The sequence below is a fragment of the Bos javanicus genome, chromosome 21 (assembly GCF_032452875.1).
Source record: "Bos javanicus breed banteng chromosome 21, ARS-OSU_banteng_1.0, whole genome shotgun sequence".
Classification (NCBI taxonomy): domain Eukaryota; kingdom Metazoa; phylum Chordata; class Mammalia; order Artiodactyla; family Bovidae; genus Bos; species Bos javanicus.
In genome coordinates, this window is record NC_083888.1 from 1,613,769 (window position 1) to 1,634,938 (window position 21,170).

The 21,170-nt window shown below is 41.3% G+C and overlaps 1 long non-coding RNA gene, 2 other non-coding genes and 2 pseudogenes across 11 annotated transcripts in view; all 5 read left to right on the top strand.

The window, feature by feature from the left end:
• LOC133234069 (uncharacterized) overlaps positions 1-21,170 on the top strand; it is a 56,941-nt gene that overhangs the window by 12,170 nt on the left and 23,601 nt on the right. For 5 of the 9 annotated variants that reach the window (XR_009731988.1, XR_009731986.1, XR_009731992.1 and 2 more), the window contains exons 4-5: positions 149-293; positions 1,381-1,485. The exons of 1 other annotated variant lie outside the window; for it this stretch is intronic. This is a non-coding gene — a long non-coding RNA (uncharacterized LOC133234069). Of the gene's footprint in view, positions 1-144; positions 294-1,380; positions 1,497-21,170 lie in introns of all 9 variants that reach the window. 3 more of the 9 variants (XR_009731987.1, XR_009731989.1, XR_009731991.1) reach the window with 3 other exon arrangements.
• LOC133234775 (small nucleolar RNA SNORD116) lies at positions 536-624 on the top strand. Its single transcript, XR_009732281.1, has one exon. It is a non-coding gene; the product is annotated as a small nucleolar RNA SNORD116 (small nucleolar RNA).
• LOC133234771 (small nucleolar RNA SNORD116) lies at positions 3,785-3,875 on the top strand. Its single transcript, XR_009732278.1, has one exon. It is a non-coding gene; the product is annotated as a small nucleolar RNA SNORD116 (small nucleolar RNA).
• On the top strand, positions 6,235-6,379 carry LOC133234777 (small nucleolar RNA SNORD116; annotated as a pseudogene).
• On the top strand, positions 20,903-20,983 carry LOC133234774 (small nucleolar RNA SNORD116; annotated as a pseudogene).

A 21,170-nucleotide genomic window follows, 5' to 3' on the forward strand; every position in this document is an offset into this window, starting at 1 on the left:
TGTTTGGCTTCTGACATACCAGATTGAGGTGCAGCAATTGAATGGTAGATGCAAGTATGAGGGCAATGCTCCTGGGGGCCTTGCCTCTTTGCCCCGTATGCCTGTCTCTCTTCCTCATGCTTGCATGTATTTCCTTGCCTCAAGCCAGATTGAGTGGCCCAGGATGGAAGACCATTGGCATCGGAGACCCATCACATATTCCATGACTCCCAGCCTGGAAAGTCGAGGCCTACGAGCCGCCACGGGCCACTGGACACGCGGCCCTTGGTGGTACAGGTGGAACACCAATGGCTGTAAGTGGCCTTCTTCACATAAACCTGGTGGTTTGGCCATAAGGCTCTGGATGTGGTGTCTGTTTTTTCACCTTTGTACTTTCCCTGGGGCATGCAAGGTCCCATGGCCCACAGGCTTAGCTGTAATTCCTGCCTCTTGGCTGGGATCTGTGCAGTTCCAACTGCTGATGTGATTGAGATTGCTGGCCTTCCAAGGGTGGAGGTCCTGACTTTGCTCATTCAGCATCTGAGCACATGCACTTAGATGGATGATGATTCCCACAAAGGCAGTCTTGAAAATTGGACAAAATGAGTTATCAATCCTTATCATGTCTCTTTGGAACTAAGATCCAGCATGTGGCTCCCAGAGGGATGGAATGGCCAGGGTCACATTGCCTTTGCTCCCTGGGGCATCAGCGGCAACAACATGGAAGCTGAGAGTGACAACCTTGTGGTGTGTAGGTGAGCCATGGGGAAAAGGGCCTGCATCTCCCATCCTCAGGGGATGGCTAGAGACCATGTGTTGTCTCTGGTTGCATGAGACTGTCCAGAGCTGTTGTCTTTTGCTGTGGGTGAAAGTGCCATGGCAGAGAAAGTAAAAGCCATTTGTGGGCCTCTGGGCTGACATTGAGTTCATCAGGCCTCTGTCTGCCTATTGCCTAGTCCCCTGGAGAAAACAAATTGTTTTTGTTCAGATTCAGAACAGGAGTTGTGGCCTCAGCCAGACTTGTCTTTCATGTTCTCCTGGGGAATAGGATGCTACGTAGTTTTCTCCTGATATTTGAAGAAGTAAATGAGCATAGTGTCCAGGAGTTTGGGCAAGCTGATGGACCCTTCTTGTATTGTTTCTTTCGTTTTGTGTGTGAGTGTGCACTGGTGTTGGGAGGCTGAATCTGAAAGGAGCCTTAGTGCCTTTCCAAGGAGATCAAAATCCTATGTTGATGGGAAGGTCCAGCATGTTTTCCTGATGCGGGTGGATGGCAGGAAGTGAGGAAAGCTTGAACAGCAGGAAATATGCCCAGAATGGTGGTTGAACCCATGGGTGAGTAAGCAGGTGGATGGATAAGTTTTTCAGTCAGGTTTCATGGACTTCTTTGGTTTCCTTCAGGTGCATTTGGAGCGAAGGACAACAGTGGCAGATTTATGGACCATCCAACAGTTTTCCTCTCCCATAATCAGTTTCCTCTGTGGCGGAATTCCAGATCCACAAGTGGTTGGTATCATGTCCTGTCTTGTCCTGGTGGCCAATTATGAGGCAAAGGGGATGTATGAGGCAAACAGAAAACATCTCTCCATGTTCTCCCTGTGTGCATGGCATAAGGTGTGCCTCAGGATATCCACATGTTATCTCTATATCCAGCCCACCTATCCTTTCCCAAGTTTAGGAGTTTTTCCTGGAATTCAGTGGGCTGGACCCAGTGAAAACAGAGGAGTCAGTTGCCCACATAAGCGGGTGCTGTCTTAAGGACAGGAGAGGCTTTCTGTCACAGGGGTCTTTTTGTTTTGTGGCCTGCTGGTGCAGCAACACTGTGGTCTCTTGTGTTCCTAGCCTCAAGCCAGAGACATCATCATGGGTTCAGCAGCTGCAGCTGTTTCTGGATTCTGTCATGGCATGGCTTGTGCTGTCAAGATGGTCATGGATCACCTGGGTCTTGTGTTGTCTCCGGGGCCACTGTAGTGATGTTTCATGCCTTAAAAAGTGTAGTACATCACAATGAGTAACTTACATGCTGTAAAAAGGGTGGAGCGCCACATCTTTGCGTTTCAGAATAGTTCCAATGGCCTGTAGCTTTTTGTGTTTTTCAAGCTAAACACTTGTAGCACGGCTGTAGTCTGGGAAACAAGCACACTTGTGTGCTACCTAGATTGTTCACAGCTGTACTGTGGAGCCCCTTTGTTGCACAGCCCAAGAACTAGTTTCATGGATAATCTCCTTGTCAAAGGAGGGCCTTATTCTTATGCAAGCTCTCAGATACCTTTGTTCCTTCCCCATGGTGGTGAGACCATTTTGAGCAGAGTAGGTACCAAGAGTGTGTTTTCCTGGAGGGACAGTGGTAGTTCAGACAAGGTGGCCTCCTCCCCCTGCGGGTGAATTGGGGTTTCTTAGAGGTTATCTTTACATTGGGTGAAAAAGTTGGCTTAAAGCTCAACATTCAGAAAACGAAGATCATGGCATCTGGTCCCATCACTTCATGGGAAATAGATGGGGAAACAGTGGAAACAGTGTCAGACCTTATTTTTGGGGGGGGCTCCAAAATCACTGCAGATGGTGACTACAGCCATGAAATTAAAAAATGCTTACTCCTTGAAAGAAAAGTTATGACCAACCTAGATAGCATATTGAAAAGCAGAGACATTACTTTGCCAACAAGGGTCCGTCTAGTCAAGGCTATGCTTTTTCCTGGGGTCATGTATGGATGTGAGAGTTGGACTGTGAAGAAAGCTGAGCACCGAAGAATTGATGCTTTTGAAGTGTGGTGTTGGAGAAGACTCTTGAGAGTCCCTTGGACTGCAAGGAGATCCAACCAGTTCATTCTGAAGGAGATCAGCCCTGGGATTTCTTTGGAAGGAATTATGCTAAAGCTGAAACTCCAGTACTTTGGCCACCTCATGCGAAGAGTTGACTCATTGGAAAAGACTCTGATGCTGGGAGGGATTGAGGGCAGGAGGAGAAGGGGACGACAGAGGATGAGATGGCTGGATGGCATCACCGACTCGATGGATGTGAGTCTGGGTGAACTCCGGGAGTTGGTGATGGACAGGGAGGCCTGGCATGCTGCAGTTCACGGGGTCGCAAAGAGTCGGACACGACTGAGCGACTGAACTGAACTGAACTGATCTTTACATTGTGTTGTCAGTGATAATAAGAGAAGTAGATTAGCACAGTCTGAGACCAGTGAGTTGACAGAACATCAGCACTTCATCCTGCTGGCCCCTTGACACTGAATTTTCCCTGTGGCAATGCATGCGTTTTTGGCTTCTGACACACCAAACAGAATTGCAGCAATTGTGTCATAGGTGCAGTATGAATCTCAACTCTCCTGTGAGCATTGCCTCTGTCTGCTATGTGCCTGTTGCTATTCCTCATGCCTGCAGATATTTTCTTGCCTCAAGTTAATTTGAGTCACCAACTTGGAATACCATTGCAACAGGTGACCCTTTGCATATTCTGTGACACTTGGCTTGGGGACGTGAGGCTAGGTGAAATTAGTGATCCCCCATATCTGAGTGGACATGCAGCCCATGGGTTTACAGGTGGAACACCCACAGTTGTAAGTGGCAGTTCTTTCCCAAAACCTAGTGGTTTGTCTACAGGCCTCTGGGTGCCGGGGTTACACCTTTACCTTCTGTGCTTACTCTCTGGCATTCAAGGTCCCATGGCCTGAGGCTTGACTACAGTTCCTACCCTTGTCTTGGTTCTGGGCGGTCCCAAATGCTGATGTGATTCAGTTCGCCTACAGTCCTAAGGTAGAAGCCACATCTTTCCACATGCAGTGTCTGAGCACATGATAGGATTGTGTTGACTCCCACAAATGCATTCCTTGGGAATTTGAACAAAATGAGTGAGCAGTCCTTGTGGTCTTCTCATTAGAATTAAGTTCCAGCCTGTGATTCCCACAGGGAAAATAGAATGCCATCTTGCATTTGCTTCCTTGTGCTTTAGCAGCTTCACTGTGTAAGTTGAGGGTGACAGCCTTCTCATGGGAAGAGGAGCCACTGGGAAAGGAGGCTGGGACTCCCGTCCTCCTTGGATGGCTACAGACAACATGTCTGGTCTTGGTTTATGAGCCCAGTCAGGATTGTGGTCTCCTGCTGTGGGTGAGAGTGAGATAGCAGAGGATGCAGGAGTTGTTTGAGAGCCTCTGGGCTGCCACTGTGTTCATGCCTCCACTCAGTTGTTGCCTTGTCTCTTGGAGGAAACCATTATCTTTACACTCAGAGTCAGAACAGGAGTCCTTGCCTAGGGTGGTCTTCTGTCGTGTTCTGGAGAGAAAGGACACAGAGTAAGTTTCTCCTGATGATTGGAGGACATCAGTCACTGTCCCCAGCACGTTGTCCAAGCCTATGCCTCCTTTTTGGATTGTGTCCCCCTTGTATGTGAGTGAACATGAGTGTTGGGAGGGTGGGCCTGGAAAATGTTTTGAGGTAATAAATATTCTGTGTTAATGGGAGAGTCTGGCACATTGGCTCTGAGGCAGGTGTATTTTGGGGCAATTGAAAGATGAGAGGGTGGTTAATGTGTGTGGAATGGTTGGTGAACCCATGGCTGGATTGGTGAGTGGAGGTATCAGCGAGTCTAGAGTGCTCCCTGAACTCTTTTGGTTGCCTTCAGTGCATTTGTACTCAGTGTCTAGAAAGCCTGGGGAAACAGATTCAGGGACTATCCCCTATTTGGCCTCTCTTTGATTAACTTGCTTCACTTTGTGTCTTCATGGTGGTGAGTGTTTGTCATTGTAGTATTGTATCATGTCTTGGCCTGGGTGCTGATTATGAGGCATGAGGTGTGTATTTTCTCCCCATCTGGCTACATTTTCTCTGTGTTGACCTTGTGAAGTTGTTCCGCAGGCCATCCTAAATTTTTTTTATACCCAGCCCTCCTAGCCTTCCCTGAAGGTTAGAGTTCTTCCCAGAGGTCATTGGGCAGGAACTTGTAGGAACAGGGAGTTGGCTGCTAAGGAGAGATTGCAGGTTTAAGGGCAGGAGAGGCTGTCTGAGGGATGGGTCATCTTGACATGCCACCAGCTGGTGCAGTGAGCTCATTATCTCTAGCGTGCCTGGCCTCAGTCCAGAGAATCAGTGAGGATTGTGGTCACAACTGTTTGTTGGGTTTTCTCATGGCATGGCTGTGGGTGTCACATTGTTCCTGCAGGACCTGGGTCTCAGTATGTCTCTGAATATGGCTGTGATATTACTGGCTAAAGAAATTTCAAAGCCTCATGGTGAGTGTCCCAGTTGATGTAAAGTGTCTAGCTCTGTAACTGTGGGTTTTGGTGTAGCTTTGCGTGTTTTCCAAGTTAAGGGCCTCTGTCTTGGCTGTAGGCCAGGAAGTAAGTGCACTCTTGAGTCCCCGAGAGTCAGTGCAGGGACTCTTTCTTGTGGGGCCCAAGGAGCCACTTTTCATTGTGGACCTCACTTTCAGAGAAGTACCATTTTCTCATGTAAACTCCCAGTTTCCTTGTTACCCTATTGGCAGGTCCATTGTGAGCAAAGTCGGTGCCAAGATTGAGTGTTTTCCCGGAGTGTCAGTGGCTGTTAGGTTGGCAGGGTAGGCCGTTTTCCTGGGTATGTCAAGAGGTTCAAGAATTACACCTTTAAGCTGTGTCAGCAGGCATGGTATTCAGGAGTGGAATTGGAGGGCCCAAAACCAGGGATGTTATAGACCAGTGGCTTTCTTTGGCCTGATAGTTACCCACTCTGAAAGTGTCCTTGCCCCAGTGCATTCACATTTGACTCCTGCCACACAGACTAGGGGCAGGATATGAAACAGAGGCAAAACAGAGCCTAGTGTTCCAGGTGGCACTGCCCCTTTTTCCTGTGCACCTATGCATGTTCTTCAAGTGTATATGTAAATTCTTGCTTCAACTCAGGTGGAGTCCCCAGGGATCAAAACCATCAGTGTGGTATCCTTCCCATATTCCATGACATCAGGCCAGGTGAGGTCAGGCAAGGGAGCCCCTGGAGGCATGTTGGCATACAGCCCATGGAGTAATGGTGGAATGCCCATGGTGGTAAGTGGCACTTCTTTGTGGCAACCTAGTGGTTTGGCCTGGACCTCTGTGAGCTGGGGCTGCATCCTCAGATTCTGGGCTTTTCCCTAGGACATGCGAGCTCTGATGGCCTGAGGCTTGACTGCACTACCTCCCCCATGACTGGGCTCTGATGGGTCCTGAATGCTGATGTGATTGAGTTCCCTGGCCATCTCAGGCTGGAGGCCATAGGTCCAGAATCTGAGCTCATGCTTAAACTGATGATGACTCCAGAAAAGGGCATACCTTGGAAATCTATTCTTCCAATTTTATTTTATTTTTAAACTTTACATAATTGTATTAGTTTAAATAAAATGAATGTGAAAAGCCTCTACTGTCTCCTCATCAGAACTGGGGTCCTAAATGTGGCTCTCACAGGAAACGTAGACAGGGTGTCACATTGCATTTTCCCCCTTGGCCATCAGGAGCTACTTTGTGCAAGTTGAGGGTGATGACTTTCTTGTGGGGAGAGGAGCCTTTGGGAAAAGGTCTGGGACTCCATCCCTGGGGGATGACTAGGGACAGTATGTTATCCCTGGATGCATGAGGCTAGCCAGAGCTGGGTTCTTCTTCCACAGGTGGGAGTGCAGGTGGTAAAGGAAGTGGGAGCCTTTTAGGGCCTCTGGCCTGCCGTTGAATTCTTCAGGCCTTTGCCAGGTCCCTGGAGGGCACCTAAGTCTTTACACACAGGGTCAGAGCAGGAGCCCTGCTTCTCTGTCATGTTCTATGAGGAGATGGGATGAATGTTAGAAGGTTCTTCCTGATGCTGTTAGGAAATTAACAGACCACCATCCCTGGGATGTGGGCCAAGCTGACAGCCCCTCCTCAGATCGCATCCCCCTTGTGTGTGTGTGGCAGGGAGGGGTGGTCAGGGGGAGAGGGGACGGCCACTGGGCTTGAGACATTGGGCCTGGAAAATGTCTAACAGAATTTTTGAGGAAATCAAAATTCTGTGTAGAGGAGAGGGTCTGGCACTTTGCCCTGAGGTGGGCAGATACTAGGGACAGAGAATGGCAAAGAGAGTGAGAAATGCACTAGGAATTGTGCATGAACCCCTGGGTGAAATGCTTTGTGGATGAATTGGCAAGTCTGTAGGGTTCCTTGAACTCTTTGGGTTGCCTTCAGGTGCATTTTGAGCCAGTTTCAGGAAGCACTGATGGTGCAGGTTCATGTACCCATCCCCCAGTTGGCTTCTCCTTTGATTGACTTGCTTTGTGGTAGATCTTTGTGGCAGCAGGTTTTTGGCATCAAGGCATTGTATTACATCTTGACATGGAGGCCAATTATGAGGCAGGATGTTTGTTTTGTCCACGTCTGGCCAGGTTCTCCCTGTGTTTACAATGTAAAGATATTCTTCAGGACATTACAGGGTCATTTCTATACCCAGCCCACCTAGCCTTCTCTGAGGTTTGGAGCTCTTCCTGGAGGACATTAGTCTGGATCCTGTGGAAACAGGGGAGTCAGCTTCCAAGGAAAGGCAGTCTGGTATGGGGGTCATTTTGTCATGCCACTGGCTGGTGCATCAAACCTATGGTTCCTGAAATGCCAGGCCTCAGGCCACAGAAGTCATGGTGGATTCAGAGCTTGCAGCTGTTTGCTGGGTTATGTTGTGGAATGGCTGTGAGTGTCACATTGGTCCTTGAGGACCTGGGTCTCATGGTGTCACTGGGGTTGGCAGTGATATTCTTGGTTTATGAATTTGCAAGGTTCTGTAGTTTTGGTGACTATAGATGTCACCATGGTCCTAGAAGACCTCTTGGTTTGCTTAAGTATGGGCACTGATGGGACAGGCTTTCGAAACTGCAAGGCCCCACATCAATTTACTCAGTTATTTTAGGTGTCTTGCCTTACAACTTTGGGCATTGGATAGGCTCAGTTTCCTTTCTGTCTCTGTGTGGTCCAAGTGAAGGACTTTTATCTTTGCCTTAGGCTCAGAAGCAATCTTGTTCTAAGTACTTACCTAGCTAATGTAGCTGTCCCCAGGTTGTGTATAGACTTTGTATGGTATATCATTGTACATTTTCTTTTCTTTTCTTTTATGTGGCTCGTTGAACATTTGTATTTTAGCTCTGTAAATCAGGATTATGAATTTTTTCTTATTTATTCATCTTTTTATTTTCCTACTTGTTTTCTTCACTTTTTGTCATATGTGTTATATTGTGATATAGTTGCCATAGTTTTCAGTCAAGTGCTTTATAATAAGTTTCAGAGCCCTCCTTTCTCATTTTTAATTGGTGTGCTGCAAGAATTTAAAAAAACTCTTTGTATCGATGTATCTTTTATTGACCCTTATTTGTGTTGTATGTGACCTTATAATATCACAGTTCATGTTTTTTTTTCCTCTAGTTATTTTAATTGTTTAATTGACCTTTTAAACCAAGAATTTTTGCCAATTTAAATATTTTTTAAAATAATAAATTACACCTAAATGTTTCTTAGATATAGCTCTTTCATTTTTTGCCTTCATATTTTTCAAAATGTTATATAATTGAACATTTTTTTTTACATTCTGTTTCTAGTTGCCTTTTTTAGTTTCTGGATTTTTAACTGTAGAGATTTTGTGAATTCACTGTTTCATATGTTTATACTACTAATTTTGTATGTTTAACCTTAACTGTACAATATTATGGACTCTAGAGAGTCTCTTGGACTGCAAGAAGATCAAACCAGTCCATCCTAAAGGAAATCAGTCCTGAATATTCATTGGAAGGACTGATGCTGAAGCTGAAACTCCAATACTTTGGCTACCTGATGTGAAGAACTCACTCATTTGAAAAGACCCTGATGCTGGGAAAGATTGAAGGCAGGAGGAGAAGGGGATGACAGAGGATGAGATGGTTGGATGGCATCACCGACTCAATGGACATGAGCTTGAGTAAACTCTGGGATTTGGTGATAAACAGGGAGGCCTGGCATGCTGCAGCCCATGGGGTCACAAAGAGTCAGACACGACTGAGCGACTGAACTGAACTGATGTCCACGTGTAAAGTCATCTCTTGTGTTGTTGAAAAGGGGTATTTGCTATGACTAGTGCATTTTCTTGGCAGAATTCAGTTAGGCTTTGTCCTGCTTCATTTTGTTCTCCAAAGTCAAACTTACTGTTACTACTCCAGGTGTCTCTTGACTTCCTACTTTTGCATTCTAATCCCTGATGATGAATAGAATATCTTTTTTAAGTATTAGTTCTAGGAGGTCTTCTAGGTCTTCATAGAATTGGTCAGTCAGCTTCTTCTGCATCCGTGGTAATGGTATAGACTTCGATTACTATAATGTCGACTGGCTAGCCTTGGAAAAAGTCAAGATGTTTCTGTCATTTTTGAGGTTGCACCCAAGTACTGTATTTGGGACTCTTTTGTTGATTATGAGGGCTACTCCATTTCTTTTATGGTATTCTTGCCCACAGTGGCAGATATAATGGTCATCTGAATTAAGTTTGCTTATTCCTATCCATTTTAGTTCACTGATTGCTAAGATATTGATATTTATTCTTACCATCTCCTGCTTGACCGCATCAAATTTCCCTTGATCCATGGGCCTAACATTCCAGGTCGCTATGCAGTACTGTTCTTTGCAGCATCGAATTTTACTTTCATCACCAGACACACCCACAACTGAGCAGCGTATCCACTTTGGCCCAGCCACTTGATTCATTCTGAGGCTATTAGCAATTCTCCACTCTTCCCCAGTAGCATATTGGACACCTTCAGACCTGAGGCACTCGTCTTTTGGTGTCATATCTTTTTGGCTTTTTATACAGTTCATGAGGCAAGTATACTGGGGTGGTTTACCATTCCCTCCTCTCAGTGGTCATGTACAGTTGTGAGAACTGGACTGTAAAGAAGGCAGAATGTCAAAAATTGATGCCTTCAAACTGTTGTACTGGAAAAGACTCCTGAAAGTCCCTTGAACAGCAAGGAGATCAAACCAGTCAATCTTAAGGGAGATCAACCCTGCATATTCACTGCAAAGACTGATTCTCAATCTGAAGCTCCAGTATTCTGGCCATCTGATGTGAACAGGCAACTCATAAGAAAAGTCCCTGATTTTGAGAAAGATTGAGGGCAGAGAAGAGGGCATCAGAGGATGAGATGGCTGGATGGTGTCACCAATGCAATGAACATGAACTTGGGCAAACTCCAGGAGATGGTGAGGGACCTGAAGGCCTGGTGTGCTACATACAGTCCATGGGGTCACAAAGAGTTACATGACTGGGCAACTGAACAACAGCAGCAACCTTAATTTGTTAGTATTCTTTTTAATGAGTTATTTAATATCTAGGTATCTTATTTTTTCACACAGATCCTTTGTGGGATTTGAGATCATTTTTTCTGTTTTTAAATTTTTTTAATCTTTTGATCTGCACTAGTTTCACTTAATATCTTCCATGTTTTGTGCTCTCTAATAATGATCCGGTCTGGTAAACTTTTCTTACTTACTATACAATTCCATTTTCATTTCATGTATTTAATTTATATTGTTGTTATTTACGGGAGATTTGTCTTCATTTTCACTTTTTAAAGATATTTTATATTCACACTTCACATTTTCATAAGTATTTTATTATTTATTCTGATAACTATATTGTTTCATCTTTTGTTTCTTTAATTGGTTTTCTATTCACATTCTTTTCATGATTACTTTTCTTCTGTAATGGGTCATCTTTTCATTTCTATCTGGAAGCTTTTTATTTTAGTATAGTTGATAAATAATATTGTGCCAGTTTCTTTATATAGCAGAGTGACTCCGTTATACACATATATACATTTTTATACTCTTTTCCATTATGATTAATCACAGAGTATTGAATATCATTTCTTGTGTTATGCATTTAGGACCTTGTCTATCAATTCCAAATATAATAGTTTGCATCTACCAACCCCAAACTCCCAGTTCATCCCTTTGCCTCCTCTCCTTCCCCTTGGCAGCCACAAGTTTGTTCTCTATATCTGTGCTTGTGTTTCTGTGTTGTAGATAGATTCATTTGTGCCTTATTTCAATTCCACATGTAGGTGATACACTACTTGTCTATCTCTTTCTGACTTAACTTCATTTAGTATGATAGTCTCTAGTTGTAGCTCTATTGGGCAGTTTTTATATTAAATTAGGGTACCTAATTTCTATTACAATTTTTATTTGAGTTCTTAAACCCTGTTTTGGTTTAATTCAGTGTCTTATATCTTTCTGGTTTGTGGTTTTGTTTGCAGTCCAATTGTCAGAGCTGATTTGTTGCTATTTTGGTCCCTTGGTTTCTTTGATTTTGCTCAGTCTTCATGTAGCTCCTACTAGTCATGCATAAGGTGTTAGAAGGTTTTTTTCTACACTGAATGCTCTCTCTGGAGTAAGATAGACTCTATATACAGAAATCATTAGTTTCTGTTAGTTCAGGTGGCTCAATTTCATGGTGTAACCTGATCTGTGTCACCTGGCTTTTAACCTTCTTAGGTACAGAGGGAGATTCTCTCGTCTAGAAGATTATCTAGTCTAGAGATTTTTAAGACTTAAGGAGAATACTGCAGTGTAGGGATTCCCTAGGCAAGTTGATCAGTGAAATTGTTACCAAAAAATTTCACTTTTGCTCTATTTTTATAGTTCAACTCAGAATCACACTTGATTTCTTATGAAATTTATTTTATAATTTGTTAATTATATTTGTTTCACCTTGAGAAGTGAAATGATGGAGAATATCTGACTAAATCTGCCATTCAAACCTCACAGTTCATTCGAGACTTTCACACTGGTAAGCATTTTGTCCTGAGAATACTGACATTAGAGTGTTATAACATTCCAATGATAATAAAACTCTGGCCAAGCCAGTTAACTGATACTAGATAATTGACTATGATGACGTAGTCTCCATCATTTAAAACTGCTGATTGTTGTGTCTGAGGGTGTTGGAATCTTGAGTGCTCAGTCTCTGCTACATAACTTACTGTCCTACTACAAATGTACCTGTATTGGTGATGAGTTCAAAGTGGGTCTCAGAGGAATCTGAATAAAATGTCTGACAAAATTACTTCTGTGAGGTGAGGTCCAGCACAAGGGACTATACTAGGCTATGGAGGGAGTTCAGTTGGTCAAGTAGTATCAATAGTGGCTATCATGTTTAAAGTTAACAAATAACTTTGACAAATTTTACAGTTGCCTATAAACATCTGATTTGGTGGCAGAAAATACTGGACAGTATTTGCTCTGATGGAGGGTAGAGATTAACATAATGTTGGAATAACATCAGAAACATTTTAGGAGACAAATACATTATTTTATTTCAAATAAGGGTATGTTTGTGAACTCTACCGTTTTGTATCTAGTAGACCAGTGGACACATTTACCTCTTATCTTTTCCACATTTTACTTTTTTCTTTCATGTAGCATGGATCTAGTACTGAGTTTCATATGAAAGAGAAGTGACATAAAGGACAGGATTGAGAGTAAGTTAGCCTTTTCATCTTTGAGGTTCATTCTCAAGCTGGTAAACATTTTGTCCTGAAAATACTCCATTCTTCTTAGAGGTCATATAATATTGAGGTGAATATTAGAGGTCAATAATGGTAAGTCTTTGACTATTCTGTTCAGCCTTGGAGCCTGGGAAGTATATGGTCTCCAAGACTGAATATGGTAGGTTAGTGTGTCTATGGGTGATGTATTCCTGAATACCTGGTCTTTTGTTTAACTGAAATACCCCTTTAGTAATGTGCCTGGATTGATGACTGTAATAGTTGATCTCAGAAAATCTGAACCTAATCAATTCTGTGAAAATGAGAACCAGAACCCACCTTGTACAAAATATATGGAGGGAGAGTTGAGTTTTTTTTTATCTGTGAGGTATCAGTAGAGACTGTTGTATTTGAAAGTTCACCAATGTGCATGTGTTTGATAAACTGAATTAGGCAGAGGTCTGTACTTCTACAGTGTTGGGATAATATTGAAACTCTCTTGAGTGCTCAGGTGGCAGCATTAGACTTGAGAACCAGCACATGAGTGCTAAAAATGTGGGGTGCAGTTATGCCTACACATGTTTGTCTGAGCTGCTGGAGTCTTCTGAGTGACAGTCTCTTTAGGGCAATTAGATGGTCAAAATTCAAAGAGATCATAGGTTTTTATTCTTCACTTCTATATTAAATGAAACAATTACATGGAAATTGAAGCATAGATACTGTATTTTGGAATATCTTCATAGTATTTTTAATCTGCTTGCCAACTCTGTCTTCAATGTTTTCAACTGTCATTTAGTTGTATCTCTCTTTTTTCTCCCATTATGTGAGGAAGCAGTTTCACATGCATTTGATTGTTGCTTCAATTATATGCTGTATTAAACATTTTTAGATGTGAAATCATAATAAAATTCTTGCATTTTTATGTATATATATATCATGACTTCTGCCCTCAATGTGTTTCTTATGTGTATAAGAGCAATTCTGATTGTAATGCATGGTTCTGAGGCATGTGTACTGGGAGACTTTGAACTAATGGCTTGTAAAAACTTAATCTGTACACTACCATACTCTGAAGAGTGAGTGTAACTGTTCTGCTGTCCAGTTGTCCAGTGACTATCTATGGTGAATATTGTATAAACTTTTATCATTATATTAAGAAGATTTTCTTTCTCAGTCTCCTGAATTTTTCCTTGTGCTTTATAGATTGGAAGTGATGTTTAATGGAAGGTACATTTTGTTGCTTGGAATTCTCACCAACACACCAGGGAAGTGCCATTTTGTCATTGGTAACAGCTTTTGCATCTGAGAGTGGCAAAACAATATATTCCAGAAATACAACCCAATTTTCAATAAGATTTTTGCAGGATTGTTTTTATTATTGTTTTTTAAGAAGTCAGGAATTCACATGGCTTTATGAAGACTCTGTTAATTCAAATACTGCGAGGCATTAATAATATGGTGAGTTATTCATGTTTTCTTTCTTTTTTATTTCAATAATGTTTGCTCTTTCTTTGCTTGGAATAAAACTTTAAAATACCTAAGTAAACCCCAGGAGATGAGCAAACTCCAGGAGATGGTAAAGGACAGGGAAGCCTGGCATGCTGCAGTCCGTGGAGTCACAAAGAGTCAGACATGACTGAGCAACTGAATAACAAGTACACAGAGAACTATTCCATCTTTTGTTTGGTTGATAAATGGACGTTATCACTTCCCATCTTTATATGTATTTACTCTGTTACTACAATTCAAGATGGACCAAGAGCTTGGTTTCATATGAATGAGTTTATTCCCTTGAGATCTGACATGAAGGAGAGCTTCAGGAACAGTTGTACCTCTCATCCTGAAGGGTTAGTGGGAATTTTTCATGCTGGTAAGCACTTTCTCCTGAAGATACTGACATTCCTCTCAGGGGGTATAATAGGAGTGTCATCCTCCAGTGACAATGGGGCTCTGACTATGCTAGTCAACCTTGGGGGTCACCATTGATGCTGGTCTCCATGGTTGAATAGTGTGGACCAGTGTGTCCCAAGGAAGACAGAGTCCTAAGAGCTCAGGGTCTACTACATGTTTCATTCTAAAATTTCTTTTTATAAGTGCACCTGGAAAAATGATGACTTTTAAAATGAACGTCAATGGAATCAGAACAAAATGAGTACAAAATCGCTTATGTGAGCTAAGGTGCAGTCCACAGGACATGCTAAGCAAAAACATGGAGCAATATTCATTTTGCTCAGCAGGTGCTGTACCCCAAAGGGACCTATGGTATTGGGAAACTAAGATGCCAACATATGCTAGAGGAGCTGAATTGTACAGTAGTTGATCAACAACCAATTTGGGATGGTATGATTAACTCTGGGTACTTGGCTGCCAGCATCTACAAACCTGTAGTAAATAAACTCTGGGTAATCACTACTTGAATAATGAGTTCCATGAAAAATCTTTGTAACTACACTTGAACCATTCACACATTTGTCTGAGCTGCCAAAATATTCTGAGTGATTACTGATGTCTTCAGCATGCTTGGATTGTCAAAATTCAAGGTTACGAACTTCTGCTCTTCATTTTCTATTAAGTAGAACAGTTATATGTAAATTGAAGAGTTTGCAACCCCATAAACTGTAGCCTGCCAGGCTCCTCTATCTATGGGATTCTCCAGGCAAGAATACTGGAATGGGAAGTCATTCCCTTCTCCAGGGGGTCTTCTTGACTCAGGGTTTGAACTCAGATCTCCTGCATTGTAGGCGAATTCCTTACCATCTGAGACAGGGAAGCCCAACTGAAAGTAGGTATATGAAATCTCCACAACATCTTTTAATTTGTTGCCAACATAGTCACTAGAATTAGACAGTTGTCTCTTTGTTTTTTGTTTTTCTTACAAATGGAGCAAGCAATTTCGTATAATTTGAATACTGGCTTCAACTACATACTACATTAAACATTTTTAGATGTGAAAGGATTATACTTCAAATTCTTAGATTTTTTGCATGAATTTCATTGGTCACTTTCATATATTCTCATTGGGTTTCTAATGTGTTTAAAGAGATATCTTAATAATTTTTCAGCAAATGTGCTAGGAAAGTTTGGAGACAAATATCTTAGAAAAAATATGTCTTTTCTACTGTGATCAAAGTTGTGAACATAATTTTCTTGTCATCTTATGATCAAGGAATATCTATTATGAATTCTTATAACTTCTTGTAGCTGAATATGCCATTAAAAAACTTTGTTTTGCAGTTTCTCTAATTTCATGTGTACTTTGTGTATTGGACATGACATTAGAATTCCATAAATATCATCACCACACCAATAAAGTACTGATTTTGTCACTTGTGCTAGCTCTCTTAACTGGGAAGTAACAAAACAATGCACTCCTAGGGTAACAGCCAATTTTAGTAAATTTGTTCTTTATATTATTTATTATTTTTGAATGATAAAAATTGCACTGAGTTGATGAATAGTTAATACAACTTCATTAGCACCAATTATCTATTGAGATATCTGAAACTTCTGTCTCCTGTATTTTTAAGATTTTATGCTTTTTCTTCTTTAACCAGAAACATCCTAGAGGAGTAATAAATTCATACATTTTACATAAAGATACACAGCAAATCTTCCTGTCTTACGCAGTTTTGACACATAGACATGTATCTTTCATCTTCCCACATTTATACTTTCCCACAGGTTAATGTGGGCCAAAAACTAGGTTTTGTATGGATGAGCTTCTTCTTTCTTGATATAAGCCACGAAGGAAAATATTGGGAATAATTCTGCTTTCCATCCTCAAGGGCCAATGGGAATTCTAATATCAGTAAGCATTTTAATTTTTAATCAGACATTTGTATTATGGATCCAAATAGATGGTGTATTAAACATTTTTAATTAAAAATTATTACATTTCCAATTATTGACCGAAATGTCAGTATCCTGAAAATACTGACATTGCTCTTAGGGAATCATATAACTCCAATGACAGTGATACTCTTGGCTGTGCTAATAAGCCAAGAGGCTGGGCCGCTGACTATGACTATGACTGAATAGTATGGACCAGTGTGTCCCAAGGAGACGGAGTCCTGCAAGCTCAGTGTCTGCCACATGTCTCAGGATCAATGTGCCTAGATGAGTGATGACCTCCAAAATGGATCTCATTGGAATCTGAGCCAGAAGAGTGGTGAAAGCACTTATGTGAACTGAGGTCTATAGACGCACAAGAGACCATGCTAGGTAAAAATGTTGGGGTGGGGTTCAGTTTGGTCAGCTAGTGGTACTATAGGGTCCATGGTAACTGAATGCTATCCTGATTCCATAAAGGAAGAGAATTGAATTTCACAGATGTCTATAAATATCTGACTTAAGGAATGCATGGCAACTCCTTGAATATTTGGTGGCAGTATCCATACAGTCATAGTAACCAGGTCCAGCACAGGAGTAGGGAGGCCAGTGGTAAATGGTAATGCCTAACCATGAACCATTCACACGTTTTTCTTCAGTGCCCAAATCTTCAGACTGAGGTTGATTAGGTACTCAAGGAAGAATATATGATTTTCACTTACTTATTTCTTAAAGTAAAAAAAAAATGTAGAAATTGTAGTTTCTATTTGTCAAAAAGTTTTCCAGAACATTTTAATTTCCTTGCTGAACAAATCACAAGAATTGGAAGAGAATTTTTTTTTTCCCTGTCACCCAAAGAATTTTTTAGACATTTGTGTTATGGATCCAAGTAGATGCTGTATTAAGCACTTTTAGTTAAAAATTATCACATTTCCAATCACTGATACTCTAGGTAGATTTCATTGCCCAATATTTATATTGTGTTAGTGGGTTTCATAATATTGAAGGGGAGATCCTAGTATTAATACCTGATGCCAAGGGAGGGCTTTGGGGGAACTCAGACAAAGTCTTATGACTTTCAGTGTTATCCTGATCCAAGTAGTGAGCATTATTTTTCTTCTTACATAGTCAAGTGAAGTCTATGGTTTATTCCTTATAATATGTTATTAGTTTATAAACTTTCAATTATAATGGTTTTGTCAAATTCCCTAATTTCCCAATATATTCTATACATTAGAGGTGAAATTAGAGTGGATGGAATTCCTACCAGTTATCCAAGTAACTGCTGACTTTACACTTGTATATGCTCCCTTCTATGGAAATTATCAGAACAACGCACTCCAGAGAGGCAACGTTGCAATTTTTAATAAATGTATTTTCTACATTTTTCTAGTATGTGTTTTTAGCAAGCAAGATTATAGATGGTTTTTGGAGTCTGCTAATCTAAATAATGTGAAGCTTTTAACAGTCTGGGTCATCTGAGGTTTCTGCTTCCTCTGTTTTGAATAACATCAGAAGATCCTACTAGAGGAATAGTACTTTTGTTTACTTCAGTTCATTTTAGTCATTCAGTCGTGTCCAACTCTTTGAGACCCCATGGACTGCAGCATGCCTGGCTTCCCTGTCCATCACCAACTCCTGGAGTTTACTCAAACTCATGTCCATTGAGTCAGTAATGCAGTCTAACCATCTCATCCTCTGTTGTCCCCTTCTCCTCCTGCCTTCAATCTTTCCCAGCATCATGGTCTTTTCCAATGAGTCAGTTCTTTGCATCACGTGGCCAAAGGATTGGAGTTTCAGCTTCAGCATCAGTCCTTCCAATGAATATTCAGGACTGATCTCCTTTAGGATGGACTGGTTGAATCTCCTTGCAGTCCAAGGGACTCTCAAGAACCTTCTCCAACACCACAGTGAGGGTATGGGGAGGAAGGAGGGAGAAGGGTTCAGGATGGGGAACACAGATATACCTGTGGCGGATTCATTTCGATATTTGGCAAAACTAATACAATATTGTAAAGTTTAAAATAAAATTGAAAAAAAAAAGCATCAATTCTTTGGCAGTCAGCTTTCCTTCTAGTTCAACTCTCATATCTATAAATAAGAAAGAAAGAAAGTGAAGTCACTCAGTTGTATTCAACTCTTTGTGACCCCATGGACCATAGCCTACCAGGCTTTTCGTTAATGGGGTTTTCCAGGCAAGAATACCAGAGTGAGTTGCCATTTGCTTCTCCAGGTTATCTTCCAAACATAGGGATCCAACCTGGGTCTCCTGCATTGCAGGCAGATGCTTTACCCTCTGAGCCACCAGGGAAGCTATACATGACTATATCTATAGTCATATCTATACATGACTATGGGAAAAACCATAGCTTTGACTAGATGGACCTTTGTTGGCAAAGTAATGTCTCTGCTTTTTATGCTATCTGGGTTGGTTGCAGCTTTTCTTCCAAGGAGCAAGTGTGTTTTTTTGTTTTTTGTTTTTTTTTAAATTTCAGGGCTGCAGTCACCATCTGCAGTGATTTTGGAGCCCCCAAAAATAAATCTGTCACTGTTTCCACTGTTTTCCCATCTATTTGCCATGAAGTGATGGACTAGATGCCTTGATCTTAGTTTTCTGAATGTTGAATTTTAAGCCAGCTTTTTCACTCTCCTCTTTCACTTTCATCAAGAGGCTCTTTAGTTCTTCTTCACTTCCTGCCATTAGAGTGGTATCATCTGAATATCTGAGGTTATTGATATTTCTCCCGGCAGTCTTGATCCCGGCAGTCTTGATTTCAGCGTGTGCTTCATCCAGCTCAGCATTTAGCATGATGTATTCTGCATAGAAGTTAAATAAGCAGGGTGACAATATACAGACTTGATATACTTCTTTCCCAATTTGGAACCAGTCTGTTGTTCCATGTCCGGTTCTAATGTTGCTTCTTGACCTTCATACAGATTTCTCAAGAGGCAGGTCAGGTGGTGTGGTATTCCCATCTCTTTCAGAATTTTCCACAGTTTCTTGTGATCCACACAGTCAAATACTTTGGCTTAGTCAATAAAACAGAAGTAGATGTTTTTCTGGAACTCTCTGCCTTTTTTGATAATCCAGCAGATGTTGGCAATTTGATTTCTGGTTCCTCTGCCTTTTCTAAATCCAGCTTGAAGTTCACAGTTCACATACTGTTAAAGCCTGGCTTGGGGAATTTTGAGCATTACTTTGCTAGCATGTGAGATGAGTACAACTGTGCAATAGTTTGAACATTCTTTGGCATTGCCTTTCCTTGGGATTAGAATGAAAACTGACCTTTTCCAGTCTTGTGGTTGCTGCTGAGTTTTCCAAATTTGCTGGCATATTGAGTGGAGCACTTTCACAACATCATCTTTTAGGATTTGAAATAGCTCAACTAGAATTCCATCACCTGCACTAGCTTTGTTCATAGTGATGCTTTCTAAGGCCCCCGTGACTTGATATTCCAGGATGTCTGGCTCTAGGTGGTTGATCACATGATCGTGGTTATCTGGGTCACAAAGATCTTTTTTGTATAGTTCTTTTGTGTATTCTTGCCATCTCTTAATATCTTCTTCTGTTAGGTCCATACCATTTCTGTCCTTTATGGTGCTCATCTTTGCATGACATGTTCCCTTCGTATCTCTTGATTTTCTTGAAGAGATCTCTAGTCTTTCCTATTCTATTTTTTCCCCTGTATTTCTTTGCATTGGTCACTGAAGAAGGCTTTCTTATCTCTCCTTGCTATTCTTTGGAACTCTTTGTTTACTTGTACATAGTAAATGTCTTACTCTATGCATCTTTAACAGATGGACATGTATACTTCTCATCATTCCATAATTTTACTCTATGCCAGCAGATCGACCTGGACTAAGAACTCAGTTTCATATAAATGCTTTTTTTTTTTTTTTCAATGTGTAACAGTGCTTTTTGCCCCCCAAATTTTATTTTTTCCAGCTTTACTGAGATAGAATTGATATATAACAGTGTATAAGTTTGTGATGACTTGACACACTTACATATTGCAAAACGATTACCACGGTGGGTTTTGTTAACACTTCTATCACCTCACATAATTACCACTTCTTTTTTTTTCTTCTAATTTTATTTTATTTTTAAACTTTACATAATTGTATTAGTTTTGCCAAACATCAAAATGAATCCGCCACAGGTATACATGTGTTCCCCATCCTGAACCCTCCTCCCTCCTCCCTCCCCATACCATCCCTCTGGGTCGTCCCAGTGCTCTAGCCCCAAGCTAGATATATATAAATGCTTTTATTCTTTTCCCTTGAGACATGAAATGAAAGAAAATATTGGGAATCATTCTGCCTCTCATCCTATGGGCCAGTGGGAATTTCCATGCTGCTAAGTACTTTGTCCTGAAACTACTAACATTACTCTCAGGGAGTGTAACCCTCCAATGACAGTGAGATTCTGGCTATGCTAACTAGCCATCACTGGTGATCCATATAATCCAAACATTGTGATGGGTCACCATTGATGCTGGTCTCCATGATTAAATAGTGTGAGCCAGTGTGTCGCAAAGAGATAGCTAGCTCTCAGTGTGTCCCTGAGAGCTCAATGTCTGCAACACATCCCAGGATCAAAATCTCTTCCACAAATGTGCCTGCATTGATGATGACTTTAAAAATAGATCTCATTGGAATCTGAACAAAATGAGTGACAAAATCACTATGTGAACTGAGGTCCAGCATAAGAGACCACTCTAGACAGAAGTGTTGCGATGGGACTCAGTTTGGTCAGCTAATGGTAACCCCCAGAAAAGGACTATGGTATTAGAAAACCAAGATGCTAGTATGTGTTAGAGGAAATAAGTTGTACAGAAAGTATGAATAATCATTGTAAAATTAAAATTCTGAGTGCTTGGCAGGCAACA